Source organism: Electrophorus electricus, chromosome 21 (genome assembly GCF_041902795.1).
Source record: "Electrophorus electricus isolate QZ-2024a chromosome 21, ASM4190279v1, whole genome shotgun sequence".
Taxonomy (NCBI): Eukaryota; Metazoa; Chordata; class Actinopteri; order Gymnotiformes; family Gymnotidae; genus Electrophorus; species Electrophorus electricus.
Window position 1 is genome coordinate 15018638 of NC_137517.1, and position 16631 is coordinate 15035268.

The following is a 16631-nucleotide window of genomic DNA, read 5'->3' on the forward strand; positions in this document are numbered from 1 at the left end:
AGCTTCTAAACGCGGAGCGGCCACGCGGCGTTATTGCATATTATCCATACGTCTACGTCATTTGGGGTTATCCTCGGTTCATTATAAAGCCGCGTGTGCCGCCGAATGTAGAAAGGCAGCCAAGCGTTAGCGGTGATGATCACACGTACTATGTCACCTGACATAGTTTGATGGATTGATTGCTAAACATACAGTGGTGTGGTTTTATTTTTAAATGCTTTTTTTTTTTTTTTTTTTGAAAATTCATTTTCTAGATTTTATGCGGACAACTTGCATTTTAATAAGAATTCAAATATAATTTATGCAGCAAGCCAGCCATAATCCATTCCTTAAAATAAAAAGGGAAAACTCTTTTATTCATAACATTTGGGCCGTTCATTCATTCATAAGCTCTGTGTTATACAATAAGCAGCCGTTTAAGTTCCACTGTGCGAGGTTTTCATGGCCTACAAGGTAGTCCGTACAGACAGGGCTGCGTGGACCTGGGGGTCCAGACAACAGCTCAGCCCATCATCTGACCTGTAGTGCAGGAAGAAGGTCTTGCACAGCCAATGCAGGAACTACGGCCAGCCAAAGACCGAACCCTTATTACTTATTCCTACTTATTTCTATTTATTTTTAACTTCTTCTATTTCTCCTTTATTTTAACTTCTCCTATGTATTCACATCGTCAACAGGTGCGTCTCATGTTCCTTTAACGCAGCGGTGAACCCTGTCAGATTCTGACGCCCATTAACGATTATCTCGTGTGTCTAAATGACACAGAACCCCACCAGGCACATGCATGGCATAAATTATTCACGCCGCGTCACCGTGTCGTGTGTTCCTGCCTACAGTAAGTTGCACACGGTCTAGCGAGGCAGCCATTGTTGACGATGACATCAGAGGGTGCCGCTTATGGACGGTTTTTTTTTTGACCACGGTACGCTGTGACCGATTTAAACGCGCTTCTTTTAATCCCATTACACTGAATCAAATGTAAGTGTGAATAGCTCGCTTTAGGTCTGAGAACGGACATATGTAAAGTCAGCGGAATCGACAATAACATTGTTACAACACTGCTAATATCTTCAGGAATTAATATTTTGAGTGGGAGACTGTCCCACTCAGCAGAGAATTCTTAGCTCCTAAGGAGATATTTATATTTATTGTGTTTCCTGTATTTTTTTTAAAGGTTCTTCACTCCAATGCACGTATGCATTCAGGCCAGCAGATACCTTCTCATTTTGATTTCAACACCAGGGTAACCATTATACAGATCCACCTGTATGTTTTGCCTAATTTGTGACTCAGAGTTGATTAATATCATTTATATAACCCCACACAGGCACACGGGCTTTTACAGAAGAATGCTGAAGAGGAAAGAGGGTGACCTGGAAGGATATTGGGCGAGCAGGAGAGAGACAAAATAAGACTTATCAGCAGGAAGACGATTAAGGAAAGACAGTGGTGTCTTTTCCTGGGCAGCACCACTGTTATTCACCACAACATTTGTAGAATAGCACAGAGGTCATAAAAAGTAACCTTGCTAAAGTGAAAGTGGAAGCCACCCGAACAGCGTCGCGGTGCATCGGGAACCTACCACCTCATGATGCACCTTTGCTGCCTGGGACTTTCTCAGCGCTCTCTCAGAAATGGAAACACCTCCAAAAAAGAACAAAAAAACAACTAGATGTAAAAAAAAACAACAACAAAAAAAAAACAGGTAAAGTAAAGCTCAAAAACAAAGAGAGATTTAAGGATCAAAAGAGAGTGAGTTGGCACATGATTACAGGAATAACAAAACAAAAAAACAAACAAACTTGCGTTGTTCTTCTCCCTAAGGAGCTTTCCACTGAGTCAGAGACTCTCACAGTTATCTAGAACATTCCTCAGACCAAAAACAATACACACACACACACACACACACACACACACACACACGTACACACAGCTCCAGGAGGAGTCGTGAGAGAGAGCTTCACGAGGGCCAAGGTGCTCCGGCGTGTCCAGGTGCTCAAGTTTCACTGCGCCGGCTAAAGCTGGCCATTGCACTGATCCCAGATCAGTTGTGCTGATTTGGCTGTTGAGTTCCAAGCCGGAGCTTTGAGCAGGGCCGGCTGCTCCAGGATCAGGCTGGCAGGATGAAGGGCAGGCCTGTGGAGAGCCCCTCCCGCTGTTGTGACATATGGACAGTGCGGTAAATCTGATTAATTCAGGAGGACCAGGACAGGCTGCAGCGGGAATCCCCGGCCGCTTCCGGCCGCTGCGTTGCCAAACCTCCCTCCCGCCACACCTAAAAACAGACAAACACACGTCACATGCTCAGATGGTCCCACCGTGCAGGCCACTGGGTCAGCACCGGGACCCGGAGAGGCACAGGGCGCGAGGACCACGCCTGGGATCCAACCTAGTGCGCAGAGCAGGAGCTATGGGCAGTTAGTGTCACAGGCCATGAGAAAAAGAAACAAATTTGCTTTTACTGCAAAAATATTTTGCCATGAAAGTAACGACAGAGATTAGTTACAGCATATGCAGGTATATATGGCTATATACCGTATATAAAATTCTACCAGAGCCCTGGGAGTTTGAGGGTGCAGTGCAGTATTTTTGCTCTTCCCAGGATTGTGCTGTACTGGACTACACTGTGGTGGTCATTCCTCGGATCTGTTGCAGCCTCTGCTCCAACTTAGGGTCACCACCCCAAACACCTTCTGTCACCACTGTTAACCTTCCACGTTCTCCCTGTTTCTTCATTACGTCCCTGGCATTTGTGCATCTTCTCATATTCCTCCTTTGAATGTATCCATCACTTGGGCTGCTGTTGTCTGCCTCTTGTCCACTGTCCCAATGTCTGGTTGGTTCACAACTATTGTTTATCTGTCTGGACCTGGAGGACCCACGGGATCTTAGACTTGGGGGTTTCCCACTCACAGGCCTTTTGTATATGAGCTCTGTAACTTGGTTGTGTCTCTTTGTTTTCCTTGCCAGAATCTTTCATCCTGCTAGTAGGTGCTGGATTGTCTCAGAGGCTCCTTTACACAGTCTGCATTCTGGGTCTTGTCTGGTGTTATACATCCCTGCTTCCGTTGATCTGGTGCTGCCATGATTAGTGCCTCGGTGCTGTCCTTCAGTCCCGCCTTTTCCGCTCCCTCATCAGCTCATCCTTGAACATCTTTTTTTTTTTAAACATAAAATACTGTGGAGATGCATCATAGATGATACCCTTTAATACTCTAGCTGGCCATTTGTAGTAATTTCTGTACAACACATTTAGAGAAAGTTCAGGAGTTTATGGATGCCACTTTGTGAACATGATGTGTGCCTCTTTTATGTACACTGGAGTCTGGACACCAGCAGGATCTGCTGGGAAAAAGAAAGACAGAGAGAGAGAGAGAGAAAAACTGTTTTGTTCAGCTTATAAATATTAATAAGTGAGAGAAAAACCCTCCAAGGCTACAGCGACAATGTGAACAGGGACATGAAATCCAGGTCTTTACAGCTCTACATTTAAACCAAAACCAGGTCTTTACAGCTCTACATTTAAACCAAAACCAGGTCTTTACAGCTCTACATTTAAACCAAAACTAGGTCCTTACAGCTTCACATTTAAACCAAAATCAGGTCTTTACAGCTCTACATTTAAACCAAAACCAGGTCCTTACTGCCCTACATTTAAACCAAAAAGCAAATCCTTGCAAGTTTGTCATTTTCACTAGTCCTTTTTAGCTTGGTCTTAGAAGATAATTTATTTCAGAGTCAATAAAGTCTGTGTGTGATGCTTTGGACATGTTGTGTCAATTTAATTTATATGAACAATCATAGATTCTTTTAGAAATCACCACTGAGATATTTAGCAAACAATTTAGAATGTAAACAATTACACAAGCAAATAAATGAGTGGATTGTGTCTATATTAGCACAGTTTCCCAAATACTTTCATTAGACACACTCACACACACATACACACACACACACACACACACACACACACACACATACACACACACCTACACCTTCTGATTTATCTGTGGGTCCAAGCCGCAGTCTGTGAGCTGGGAATCAATGAACTGTTGCAGCAGGTAAAACATTCGGGCTGCCAGAGGAGACACTCGAGTGAATGAAAAGTAGGTACAAAATGTGTGTGTGTGTGTCTGTGTGAGTGTGTGTGTGTTATCAGTCCAGTTATTACACAGAGCAATTTGGGAAACGATGTGGTTTATTTAATTGATTAATGAATTAGTTATTGTTGCAGTTGCATGAAAATGCATGAACATGCTCATGTTAATTGTGGAATGTCATCAAAACAGGTATGTAATAGAACATCACATCAAACCAGGTATTTAATGGAACATCACATCAAAGGAGGTATGTAACAGAACATCACATCAAAGCCGGTATGTAACGGATTACTAATCCTGCCTTTAGTATTCTTAACACACAGTACCATGCAAAAGTATTAAATCCCCTTAAGCCCCATGAGATTCATAAATTCAAAGTCAAAATTCATATTTGTCCGCAGAACTGAAGAATTCTGCTTGCACAAAAAAAAAATCCAGTCTAGTACTTGGTAGAAGCAGCTTTAAGTGTGTGGGGATAAGTTTCTACAAGCTTTACACACATGATTCTTCCTGCCATATTTGCTCCAGGTTGGTTGGATGATGCCTGTAATCTGCAGTTTTCAAATCGTGCCTGAGATTCTTGAATGGATTGAGATCTGGACTTTGACTTGGCCACTGTAGAACATTAATCTATTTGTAGTTCAGCCATTCCTGTGTTGCTTTGGCCTTGCGCTTGAGATGACTGTCCTGCTGAAAGGTAGAGGTCCTCCCCTGCTTTAGTGCTGTAGCAGACTGAAGCAGGTTGCAGGGTCTCCCTGTATTTTACTCCATCCATCCATCCATCCATGCATCCATTTTTGTTAATAAGATGCCCAGTCCCTGCTGAGGAGAAGCATCTCCACAACATGGTGCTGCCACCCCCACACTTCACTGCTGGTGTTTGTTGAGGAACGGGCAGCGTTAGGTTTGCGCCTCATGTAGCATTTTGAGTTTGGTCCCAAACCCTCAGTTTTTGTCTCATCTGACCTCAGAACCTTATCCCACATTTTAACTTGGCCACTCTGATGCTGTCTAGCAAACTCCAGATGTGCTTTGACACGGTTCCTCTGCTAACGGATTCTTTCTAGCCCCCCTCCCATGCAGGCCGGTTGTATTCAGAGCTCTCGATGTGGTTTCCTGGTGCACCTTCACTGCCGCCTCAGCCACTGAACGCTGGAGCTCCTTCAGAGTGACTGTTGGCCTCTGTGGCTTCCCTCACGAGTGCCCTTCTGCCTCTGGAGCTGGGGTTTCAGGGACGACCTGCTTTAGACAGCGCCTCGGTGGTAAGATGCAGCTCCATATTTTCTTCATATTTGCAGTTTGACAAATGGCACATGGATTATGACTTCTTTTTATATATATAAAGGTGAACTTTTTAATTATTCACAGGTCAGAGGTTAATTGTAAGTCTATTGTGTTCTCGTTAGGGCAGTAGCTTTCACCTGCATGAATGCGGAGCTTCCACAGGTCAGGGGTTAAATACCTATGTACATATGCGAACAATTAATATTTTTTTGTCAAAAGAATATTTTCTTACATAAAACCAATTTAAATTTAATTGGTTTTTAATTAAAGTGAATATATTTTGAGGGCCGGTCTAAAATAAAACATGACAGCACAAAATATCAAAAGTGCCATTTGCAACCTAGACGAACGTGATGCCTGTTTAAGTGGTCTGAAACTTTTTGCCACTATACACTATATATACTATATACTATATAGTATATATACTACAATGTATAAAGTGTGCCCCTAGTATATGTAGTCTCTAAGCTTGCCTATACTAGCATGCAGGTGTATTCTCTGACTCCCTGTCTCTGGGGCTGATGGTGTCCACAGATCTAGTGCACCATCACAGGGGTAACCTCCATGCAGATAAAGACTTTTGGATGGTGCTCTGGACAAGAACGTCCACTAAATGCTGTAAATGGAAACGGAAACTGCAGCACAATACACAATGCAGTCAAATGTGTTTATTTATTTATTTACATTCTCCTCTAACAATGCATATTATGTACTGTTACCAGCCCTGCATGTGGCTGGTATATTCAAGGCATGCTGTGGTAGTAAACGGAGAGTTTTGCTGAGTCCACTGTGGCACGTGGGATCTGCTGGTGTAGCGGACACTGCCCGTGTCCGGACGAGGGGGTAATTTTACAGAAAAATGCTGAATGAAGCTGCTGACTCACTATGGACTCCTGGGTCTTCAAGCCACCGCACACACACACACACACACATACACCACGTACACACCGCACACACACCGCACACGTGCAGGCACACAGACACACTCCACACACGTACGCATATACACGCCACAAACACATGCCACATGCACACACTGCGCACACGTGAGCACACAAACAAGCACACACATACATACACATTCCACACACTTGCGTGCACACATACCACACACACCACAAAAACAAGACCCATCACCAGGGGAGGAGTTGAGGGGAAGCTCATGTGAACACCACTTTTCAATAGAAAATAGTGTTTTCTCATTTCTATAACAGTTGACCACTTATTTTAGAGTTCCTCACTTGTTGTTTTTGATGTTGTTCACCTTTTGTTTTACGTTTGTCTTATTTACGTGAACATGCCTTCAGTCCTCCTGTACTGTCCTCCTTCAGGAAATGTGAAAAGGATTTCCTCCTAACACACACCGGACGAGCCTCCCCCAACACACACCAGAAGAGCTTCTTCCCAACACACACATCAGACGAGCTTCCACCCAACATCCAGTGGAAAAACTACAGAGGTATTACCCTTAGCCATATTGCCCATAGCCATCACCTGCACATAGAAGTAATACACTGTACATTACAGACATCACAAATATCTTCTATGTCCCTGTGGACACAAAGTGACCACATCTGCACTGTACGAAAGGTAAATAACCCTTTACTACAATAACATACTCTCACTGAACTATAGGAACAGACTCTCGTATATCAGTATTCTGAGCCTGAACAGGACCGAACAGAACATGAGAGCTTCCTCCCAAAAGACCATGTTGCTCAATTACTCTAGACTACTAATATATGCTCTGAGAATGTAAATATATAACCTACCTAGATTGGTCATTTAAATAAATTACCCACCTATGATGGTCATTTAAATACATTACCTACTTCTGATGATCATTTAAATACATAAACCACCTATAATTGTCATTTACATACATAACCAACCTATGATGGCCATTTAAATACATAACCTACCTATGATGGTCATTTAAATACATAACTCACCTATAACGGTCATTTAAATACATAACCCACCTATGATTGTCATTTCCCTTTCATCTTCCCTGAATGTTTAAACTGATTTAAATCTACAGGCCCATGTTCTCTCTGCCAGTTTAACCCAAACGTTTAAGAAAATGTTTTTATGTTGGCATATTTGAAATGACATAGTGTGTACCTCAATCTCTGCTGTCACCTCCTTCAGATGTAAATTCAGTGAAAAGAGCAGCAATGAATTCAATGGCATCACAGGCCTGACTGCGACCTGTATTCTGTCTAGCCCTATAGCTAGCTAACTGACACCTTCTAGCTGACATTAGCATCTCCACCACTGAAAAGGAAACAGTGCTCATTTGACAAGACATCTAACATTAGTCAATCCATCAACCGGATGTGTCTGAGAACGGACATGTCTTCTGAGGCAGGCTCAAACATATAAGATTGGATGCCCAAATGCTCCATGCGTCGCCTCTCACAGTTAGCCGGCGGTTCATTTTAACCTGCTGATTCTGTGTGAGCCACCCTGGTGCCTCGCTGTAAACCAGCCAATCAGAGTAGAGCTCATCAATTATTAATGTGTCCACCAAAAAAGGGTTGGGAAAAAAAAGATAGCAGCTTGTTCCATTCTAGGCCCAAATCATAGGGTTGTAAATAGGTGCGTAAATCACACAACTTCTACATAGACATCAGAGATTTTAAAAATACTAGAAGTATGTCCATAGGAGTGAGTACACATCCATGAGAGTGAGTACACCTCCATAGGAGTGAGTATACCTCAACAGGAGTGAGTACACCTCCATAGGAGTGAGTACACCTCAACAGGAGTGAGTACACCTCCATAGGAGTGAGTACACCTCCATGAGAGTGAGTACACCTCAACAGGAGTGAGTACACCTCCATAGGAGTGAGTACATCTCCATGAGAGTGAGCACACCTCAACAGGAGTGAGTACACCTCCATGAGAGTGAGTACACCTCCATAGGAGTGAGTACACCTCCATGAGAGTGAGCACACCTCAACAAGAGTCAGTACACCTCCATGAGAGTGAGTACCTCCATGACAGTGAGTATAATTTAATGGGAGTGTCTTTCTTATTAGTATAATATGATTTTAGTAAAGATAAACTGTATTGCTCTAAATCAATGCCCTGTTTATTCATCCTTTATCGCCACTGAGTGAAAATGCATACCTTATTCTGTCTGTGATTTCAAAACAGCATCAAGCTCATTTTTTTCACACAGTTTGGTGCAGTGACACTAACCAAAATCAATGAAAGCAGTACAATAACCAGACAGATTTTTCTCTCCACTGTAAAATGCAGAACACGAGGATGTGAAGATTCAATAACAAAAACAGAAGGAAAAGAAAAAAAGGAAAACAGAGTTAAAAAGCTGCTCCGCTTCATTCACGATGACTGTTGGGGAACTAGCACTTTAAAAGGTCCTATCCAGACTGCATGGTATAGCAGTGGGTAAAGAAGGTCTAGATTTACTCCAAATGCAGCTCAAGACATCATGGGTCTCATCATGGCACTCTGACTTATGCGACTGGCCCGAAGAAGCGTTCAGGGGTAGGGACTCTGGTTCCTTTTTACAGGATTCTCTAAATCTCATTTATGATGCTGAACTAATGAAAACATCAGACACTCTGTATTGATCCAGTTATTCGGGAGCTCTTCAGCTGGTTTTGGGTCTTTTGATGCCAGGTGTATTGTGGGCTAAATCGGGGGGGAAAAACCAGGACATAGAGGAAAACAGTTCTGCAAAGACTTCGAGACACAAATCAAAAAGAAATTACACCAGGAACAAAAGTGATTCCTGCTGTGCAATTTTAATGCAATTTCCAATGCAGCCTTTTCAATGAAAACTAGTACTTTCTACCTGAGGCTGTCTGATGTATTTTGACAAATGTGGGAAAATGTTGCTCTCAAAGAACCTTTCGCATCCAGTAAAAATGTTTGTCTCTGCTGTCATGCTGCTGTTGATGTCACATGTGTTACATACCCATGAAAGCATTGTACCACAGGCATTACCCTGTTTCTGCTACCTTCTGGCTCTCAATTTTAGCTAAGTCATTATAACTAGTTCTTCCAGAATCTCTGCTGTGCTCTATTATCCATATACAACTCCACACAGAGATGCCGTTGTGTTTCTTGTCTCTTCAGATGCCGATATAAGATGAACCCTGAAGGACAGTTGATAGTCCTTTCTTAAGGCTTATAAGCTACTCCTATAAGTTAACAGTTTTATCAAGTAGCTTTATTCACAACACACCATTAGTCTGCCATTCGGTGTTGGCCAGAGGAGGATAGGATAGGCTCACCTTCTGACTCTTGGTTCCTCTCAAGGTTCCATCCTGTTATTTTTAGGTTTTTCCTCACCACAGTCGCTTTAGCTAGATTATTAAGGGCCTGTTACGCTGTAACAGATTGGATCACAGGGGTTACACTGCAGCTGCACAGAAACATGAACCAGGAGTTTGATAAAAATTAGTAAATCATTTGTATATACAACCATTGTCTCAGAAGCAGAGACTTTTTCAATTCTATCTGTCCATTGTTCCTTAATTAATTCTAGGGCCAAATAACATGGCGTATGATTATAATTCTACAGAATTATATTTAATTGTTTGATGTTCTATGCAAATGTTTGACGTTCTATGCAAATCAGTGGACCAGTCACGGATAAACAAATGTTTAAAACCCACAAACACCAAAATCCTCAAAATGTAAAATTTTATTTACATTGTTTGTTGTTGTTTGTGTGCTGTTTCGGTGCCTGCAGCGTAGAACCAGAATAGGGTTTGGTTGTAGATTTCCTTTTATGCAGTGCACATTCATCATAAACGGTACCAGTTCAGTCAGAAACCTGAACGCGGCACCGTTTTGCCTCACTTATTCCGCCAATCAGCACATTCACCACAAACAATGTCAAACCAGCATCTGCGTTCACACAGCTCTCGTGTGGGACGCACGTGTTCAAACGCACGTGCGTTTGCTCCGCTTCGGAGGTGACGAGTGTCACGCCCTTGCAGTGACAACCCGGGGGCTTCTGCGTTAGCGCACACACTCTGCATTAGTGCGCACACTGCGTTAGCGCACACACTCTGCATTAGTGCGCACACTGCGTTAGCGCACACACTCTGCATTAGTGCACACGCTGCGTTAGAGCACACACTCTGCATTAGTGCGCACACTGCGTTAGAGCACACACTCTGCATTAGTGCGCACACTGCGTTAGCGCACACACTCTGCATTAGTGTACACGCTGCGTTAGAGCACACACTCTGCATTAGTGCACACGCTGCGTTAGCGCACACTGCATTAGTGCGCACACTGCGTTAGAGCACACACTCTGCATTAGTGTACACACTGCGTTAGCGCACACACTGCATTAGTGCGCACACTGCGTTAGCGCACACACTCTGCATTAGTGTACACACTGCGTTAGCGCACACACTCTGCATTAGTGCGCACACTGCGTTAGCGCACACACTCTGCATTAGTGCGCACACTGCGTTAGAGCACACACTCTGCATTAGTGCGCACACTGCGTTAGCGCACACACTCTGCATTAGTGCGCACACTGCGTTAGAGCACACACTCTGCATTAGTGCGCACACTGCGTTAGCGCACACACTCTGCATTAGTGCGCACACTGCGTTAGAGCACACACTGCATTAGTGCGCACACTGCGTTAGCGCACACACTCTGCATTAGTGCGCACACTGCGTTAGCACACACACTGCATTAGTGCGCACACTGCGTTAGTGCACACACTGCATTACTGCGCACACTGTTAGCGCACACACTCTGCATTAGTGCGCACACTGCGTTAGCGTACACACTCTGCATTAGTGCACACACTGCGTTAGTGCACATACTGCATTAGTACGCACACTCTGCATTAGTGCACACACTCTGTGTTAGTGCACACACACTGTTTCTTGCTTATACTGGGTGTGTACCAATTGAGTACTACACACCAATACTACACCATACCAATATACTCATCTAAATGCTACATGATCTATACTAATCTTAATAATATGCATTTGCCAGGTTAGTACACAAAATATTAACATAATGTACAACTTTGTATTAACAGGAAGTGATGAAAAGTTGCTATGCCAGTGAACATCACACCAAGTCATGGTTACATTGAGAGATGGTCTTTAAAAACGGTATATAAATGGCCGGTAACTGTTATATTTTGAGACGGCAGAGACGCTCCAGTTGAAGAATGCTGCTCTATTTACAACTTTGTGTGTCAGATACAGTTTGTTTTCCCAGTAGGGAAGCTAACGTCAGTTAAAGCAGCTCTAAGTTACGCTTAGTCTCTAGTCTCTAGGAGTATTTATATTACACTGACATGTTTCATAAACCTAAACAGACCATCTTGGTAATCTATGTCATTTACAAATATGGGTAAATTAAGTTATCCTTTGCTAATGTTAGCTAGCTAGTTAGCAAGCTTGCCAACAGATCTGCTTAGGCATCTACCATGGCTAACTGCTAAGGGACTTACACCAAACAGTGGCTTCAGACAGATTACACGCCGTAAAGCAGTCAGTCAGCTCATGAATGTATTGCAGTGTTGGTGCTGTTGTGAGGGTAGAAGATGGATTGTGAGGGTGAAAATGGAAGCAAAGAGTTTGATTAACTTGAACACTTTTCGAGATTTTACAATAAATAAAAATGTTTATTTTTATACAGCATGGCTCTGATTCATTCGTACACCCTGTCACTTTCAGATCAGTTTGGGTTTTTCAGTCTCCGGGGTGATTGGACAGCTACCTGCCATTCCCAGCTGCAGCAGCACAGGAACCCAACACAGTGGGACTCTATAAACTGTTTTATGTATCAGTTTTAAAGAGCACTTACATTTTAATTATCACTGTTGTAAAAGTATTTACTTGCACTTAAGTAGCTGAAAGAATCAAAACCGCAATATAGAGCATCATACCTTCAGAACCTGCATAACGCAGTAAAAATCATACTTCATTCTTTTGCAAATGAATTTTTTATTTAATATATGTATTCACTGTGTTATAGATGTGCATGAAAGAGTTGTAATATGTAATGTGTCTGTGTAATATGTGTGTTTCTGTGTAAAATGAAGTAAGTAAACGCGAGGTTAATGGTACCCATTCACAAGTAACATGGACATACTAACAACAAATACAGGATCAGAACAAAAGTACAGATCTGTATAGACCTGGGTGTCATATACTCACACCTGGATATCATATACTCACACCTGGGTCTGATATACACTAACACCTGGGTGTCATATACTCACACCTGGGTGTGATATACTCACACCTGTGTGTTATATACTCACACCTGGATATCATATACTCACACCTGGGTCTGATATACACTAACACCTGGGTGTCATATACTCACACCTGGGTCTGATATATTCTAACACCCAGGTGTCATATACTCACACCTGCGTCTGGTATACACTAACACCTGAGTGTCATATATTCACACTTGGGTCTGATGTACACTAACACCTGGGTTGTCATATACTCACACCTGGGTCTGATGTACACTAACACCTGGGTTGTCATATACTCACACCTGGGTCTGATATACACTTACACCTGGGTCTGATGTACACTAACACCAAGGTCTGGGTCTGATATAAAACCACCTGGGTCTGACATATACTTGTGGCAAAGGCTTCATGTCAACTTTGGGTGATGACACTGCTCACATCACCCAACCTAACACCATATATGAGTTGTGTGAGCAGGAACTATTTGGCGGGGATATGTCCCATCCGCCCTCTCTAGCATTACACCTTTTTTTAGAGAGAACACCTGGGCTACATCTACAGATATCTAGTGCAATTCTGAAATAGAAATCTCTGGTGTTTGCTGTTTTGAATGAAGTTTAATTATATAGCAATTTTAGGGACCAGTGAACAAATGAAACATTATTAGATTTTTCACTTTTTAAAAGTGTGCTGTAAAAGTATCAGTAATTAATTAGCACAGGCCCCAGTTGCAGGATAAACTAGAGCCAAACACTGTAAGACTTCATTTAATACTACTTAGGAAGTATTTAGTATTTAGAAAGAGCACAAATTCAGTATGGAAGCCCGAATCAGCTCCTTCAGAAATAAGGTGCTACATCACTGAGACTATAATCAGGGGAGGTTTGACTGAAGAGTTGAAAAAAGCCTAATTTCTGCTACCCAGGAAGGAGAGAGTAGTTTTAGTAACATCATTTGCTCTCCTTTGTGTATGACAGTATCAGAAAAATTACCAATCACCTTCCATCCACGGTCAAGGAATCATCCCATGATTTATCAAACAGAACAAGAGGGGAAAAAATCAATGTTTTCTATTAGCTGAATAAATGTGCATCGGAGGTTTACTGACCAATGTGTGAGCCATCTCAATGTGCTGATTCAGGATCAGCCTGGCCTCGTCCATGCAGTGATGGTCACTGGGCTCCTAAAGGTCAAGGCTGATCCCACATCAAGCCCTTTTTCTTCTCAGATAGGTACCATTTGATCCCATTTCATTTGTATGCAGTTGGTAGACTCAGATCAGGGATGCGATCACCATCAACAGGAAACATGTTTGGCCTCGTTTCTCCATCCATTTTTCCAATGTCCATCCCAGAGTGGGTCAGACTTCCAGCTCCCCTGTTACCATAGCTGGAAGCGACTCACATCGGCCCGAGGATTCAATCTGCCTTAAATTGGTTCTTCAGACGTTTGACTGGCCCAGTAATGTCTTCCACAAACGAGGTGACGTGTCACAGAGGAAACTGTTTACTGAAATATGAATTTTCTATCAAGCCCAGCTGTCATCAGACTGGCGCAAAGGAACAGCTGAAACTCTGGTTATTTTGGGCAGTGCTGTATGAATTCCCAAGCAGTGAAATGTTAACATTAACCTTGGTTCCCCACGTATGTAGTACCTTGCAATAGTTTTCAAGCCCCCCTAAGTCACCAGATTGATCTGGGTTACAAATAACCCTTTGATAACACTTTTTTTTGTGTGTGTACTGTCATATTTGTATCATATTTTATTTTAAAAGACTGGCCCTAAAAATCATTTATTTGAAAGTGATATGAGTTTTATACAAGAATATTTTGTGACAAAAATACTAAGTGAAAATACTGCTTCAGTGAACTGTGGAAGAGCCTGATTCACTTAGTTGAAAGTTGCCTAACGAGAACACAACAGACATACAATTACCCTCTACCTGTGACTCATTAAAAAGTTCACCTTTTCTGGATAAAAGAGTCCCTTAATTCAAATCCTATTGGTCAAACTGTGAACCTGAAGGAATGCTGTGAAAATGAAGACCAAAGAGCATTCTAAGGAAATTATGAATAATATAATAGACATACACAAGACAGGAAACCTTTGAAAGAGCTACAGGTCAGCGGCTGACACCAGGCAGGAGGAACTCTACACATAACCAACCTGTTTGGGGGCGGAGCTTAAAATCCATTATTGAAGAAAAAACACATCACAGCATGTCTGGAGTTTGCCAGACAGCATCAGAGTGGCCCAGTTAAAATATGGGATAAGGTTCTGAGGTCAGATGAGACAAAAACTGAGGGTCTGGGACCAAACTCAAAATGCTACATGAAGCGCAAACCTAACACTGCCCGTTCCTCAACAAACACCAACAGTGAAGTGTGGGGGTGGCAGCACCATGTTGTGGAGATGCTTCTCCTCAGCAGGGACTGGGCATATTATTAACAAAAATGGATGCATGGATGGATGGATGGATGGATGGAGTAAAATACAGGGAGACCCTGCAACCTGCTTCAGTCTGCTACAGCACTAAAGCAGGGGAGGACCTCTACCTTTCAGCAGGACAGTCATCTCAAGCGCAAGGCCAAAGCAACACAGGAATGGCTGAACTACAAATAGATTAATGTTCTACAGTGGCCAAGTCAAAGTCCAGATCTCAATCCATTCAAGAATCTCAGGCACGATTTGAAAACTGCAGATTACAGGCATCATCCAACCAACCTGGAGCAAATATGGCAGGAAGAATCATTCCCAAACAGTGTGTAAAGCTGGTAGAAATGTACCCCACACACACTTACAGCTGTTACTGCAGCACGAGCCACTTCTACCAAGTATTAGCCTGAAGGGGTTAAATATTTATGCAAGCAGCATTTTTTGGTTTTCAAGTTCTTATTTGTGGACAAATAATGGACTTGGAAAAGAAACTTTTCATATTGGCTTGAAAAGAAAACCGAACAATCCATGTAATTGTAATTTGTGATCCAGATGAATTTGATACATTTTAAACAGTTCAATACTTTTGTAAGGTACTGTATACACTTCTTATTCTTCTCTTAATCTTATTCTTAACACCCTCTCTAATTTGCTGTGTGCAGTTTTATTTACGTCTGGTAGTATCATTCATGACTAAGTGACATTAATATACAGTAATAAGATTTGCTGGATATGAGTTGGTAAGGGGTGTTGATTTATTGCTTGTTAATACATCAATATGGCCTTGTTTTCCTTGCATTAAGCAATATTTAAAAAATTCTTCCTGTAGTTTTTCTTTACTTTGCATTCTTATCAACAGGAAAGAAAGAAAGTCCATACAAATGAAATCTGAAAGCGTTAAAAAATTATTAAAAAGCTTAAAAAATGAAACATACACCAAAAGCACCATTTAGACTCATCCTGTATACCAGAGTTGGTGTGATGCATTCTGGGATATAGAGTTCGTTGCAGATGTAAGTCCAGAAGACCTTGAAGTACGAATATAGCCTTGGTCATCGTCCTACTGGAATACCACAGAGTGGCTGGGGGCCTATGGGATCCATAGACCCTGTTTAAATGGTTTTGTAAGAGGCTTCAGGGAGTGGGGAAAGTATCGGAGGCCATTAAATGCGCCCGGTTCCCCGCCTGCCGCAGATTCGTTGGAGCGGTGAAGATAATGATACCTCACGGTCACGTGTGGGACAGGTCCTCTACAGACCAAGTCCCAGGGGATGCTGTCAATAATAACATGGTCTTTTTCACAATGATGGCTCAGTGCTACACACACACACACACACACACACACACACACACACACACACACACACACACACACACACACACACACACACACACTCCTTCTAGCTCTCTCTTTGTCACTCACTCACATTCGCTCTCATCAACACTATATCTGTCTCCTCTATGACTCACTCTCTCTCTCTCTCTCTCTCTCTCTCTCTCTACTGCAGAAACTCTCCCTCGCTCATTCTAATCCTCCCTCTCCCTCTCATCTGCCACCGTCGGCTTCTCCCCGCCGTTG

At 42.5% G+C, this 16631-nt stretch overlaps 1 long non-coding RNA gene across 2 annotated transcripts; it reads left to right on the plus strand.

Annotated features, from left to right (window-relative positions):
• Window positions 1-32: 32 nt before the first annotated feature.
• On the plus strand, window positions 33-12468 carry LOC118240584 (uncharacterized). Of its 2 annotated transcripts, none has more exons than XR_014119255.1 (4): window positions 33-1243; window positions 1328-5362; window positions 6716-6843; window positions 12083-12468. It is a non-coding gene; the product is annotated as an uncharacterized LOC118240584 (long non-coding RNA). The 2 variants fall into 2 exon arrangements; XR_004775497.2 differs by lacking the exon at window positions 12083-12468 and adding an exon at window positions 8652-10682.
• The last annotated feature ends 4163 nt before the right edge of the window (window positions 12469-16631 follow it).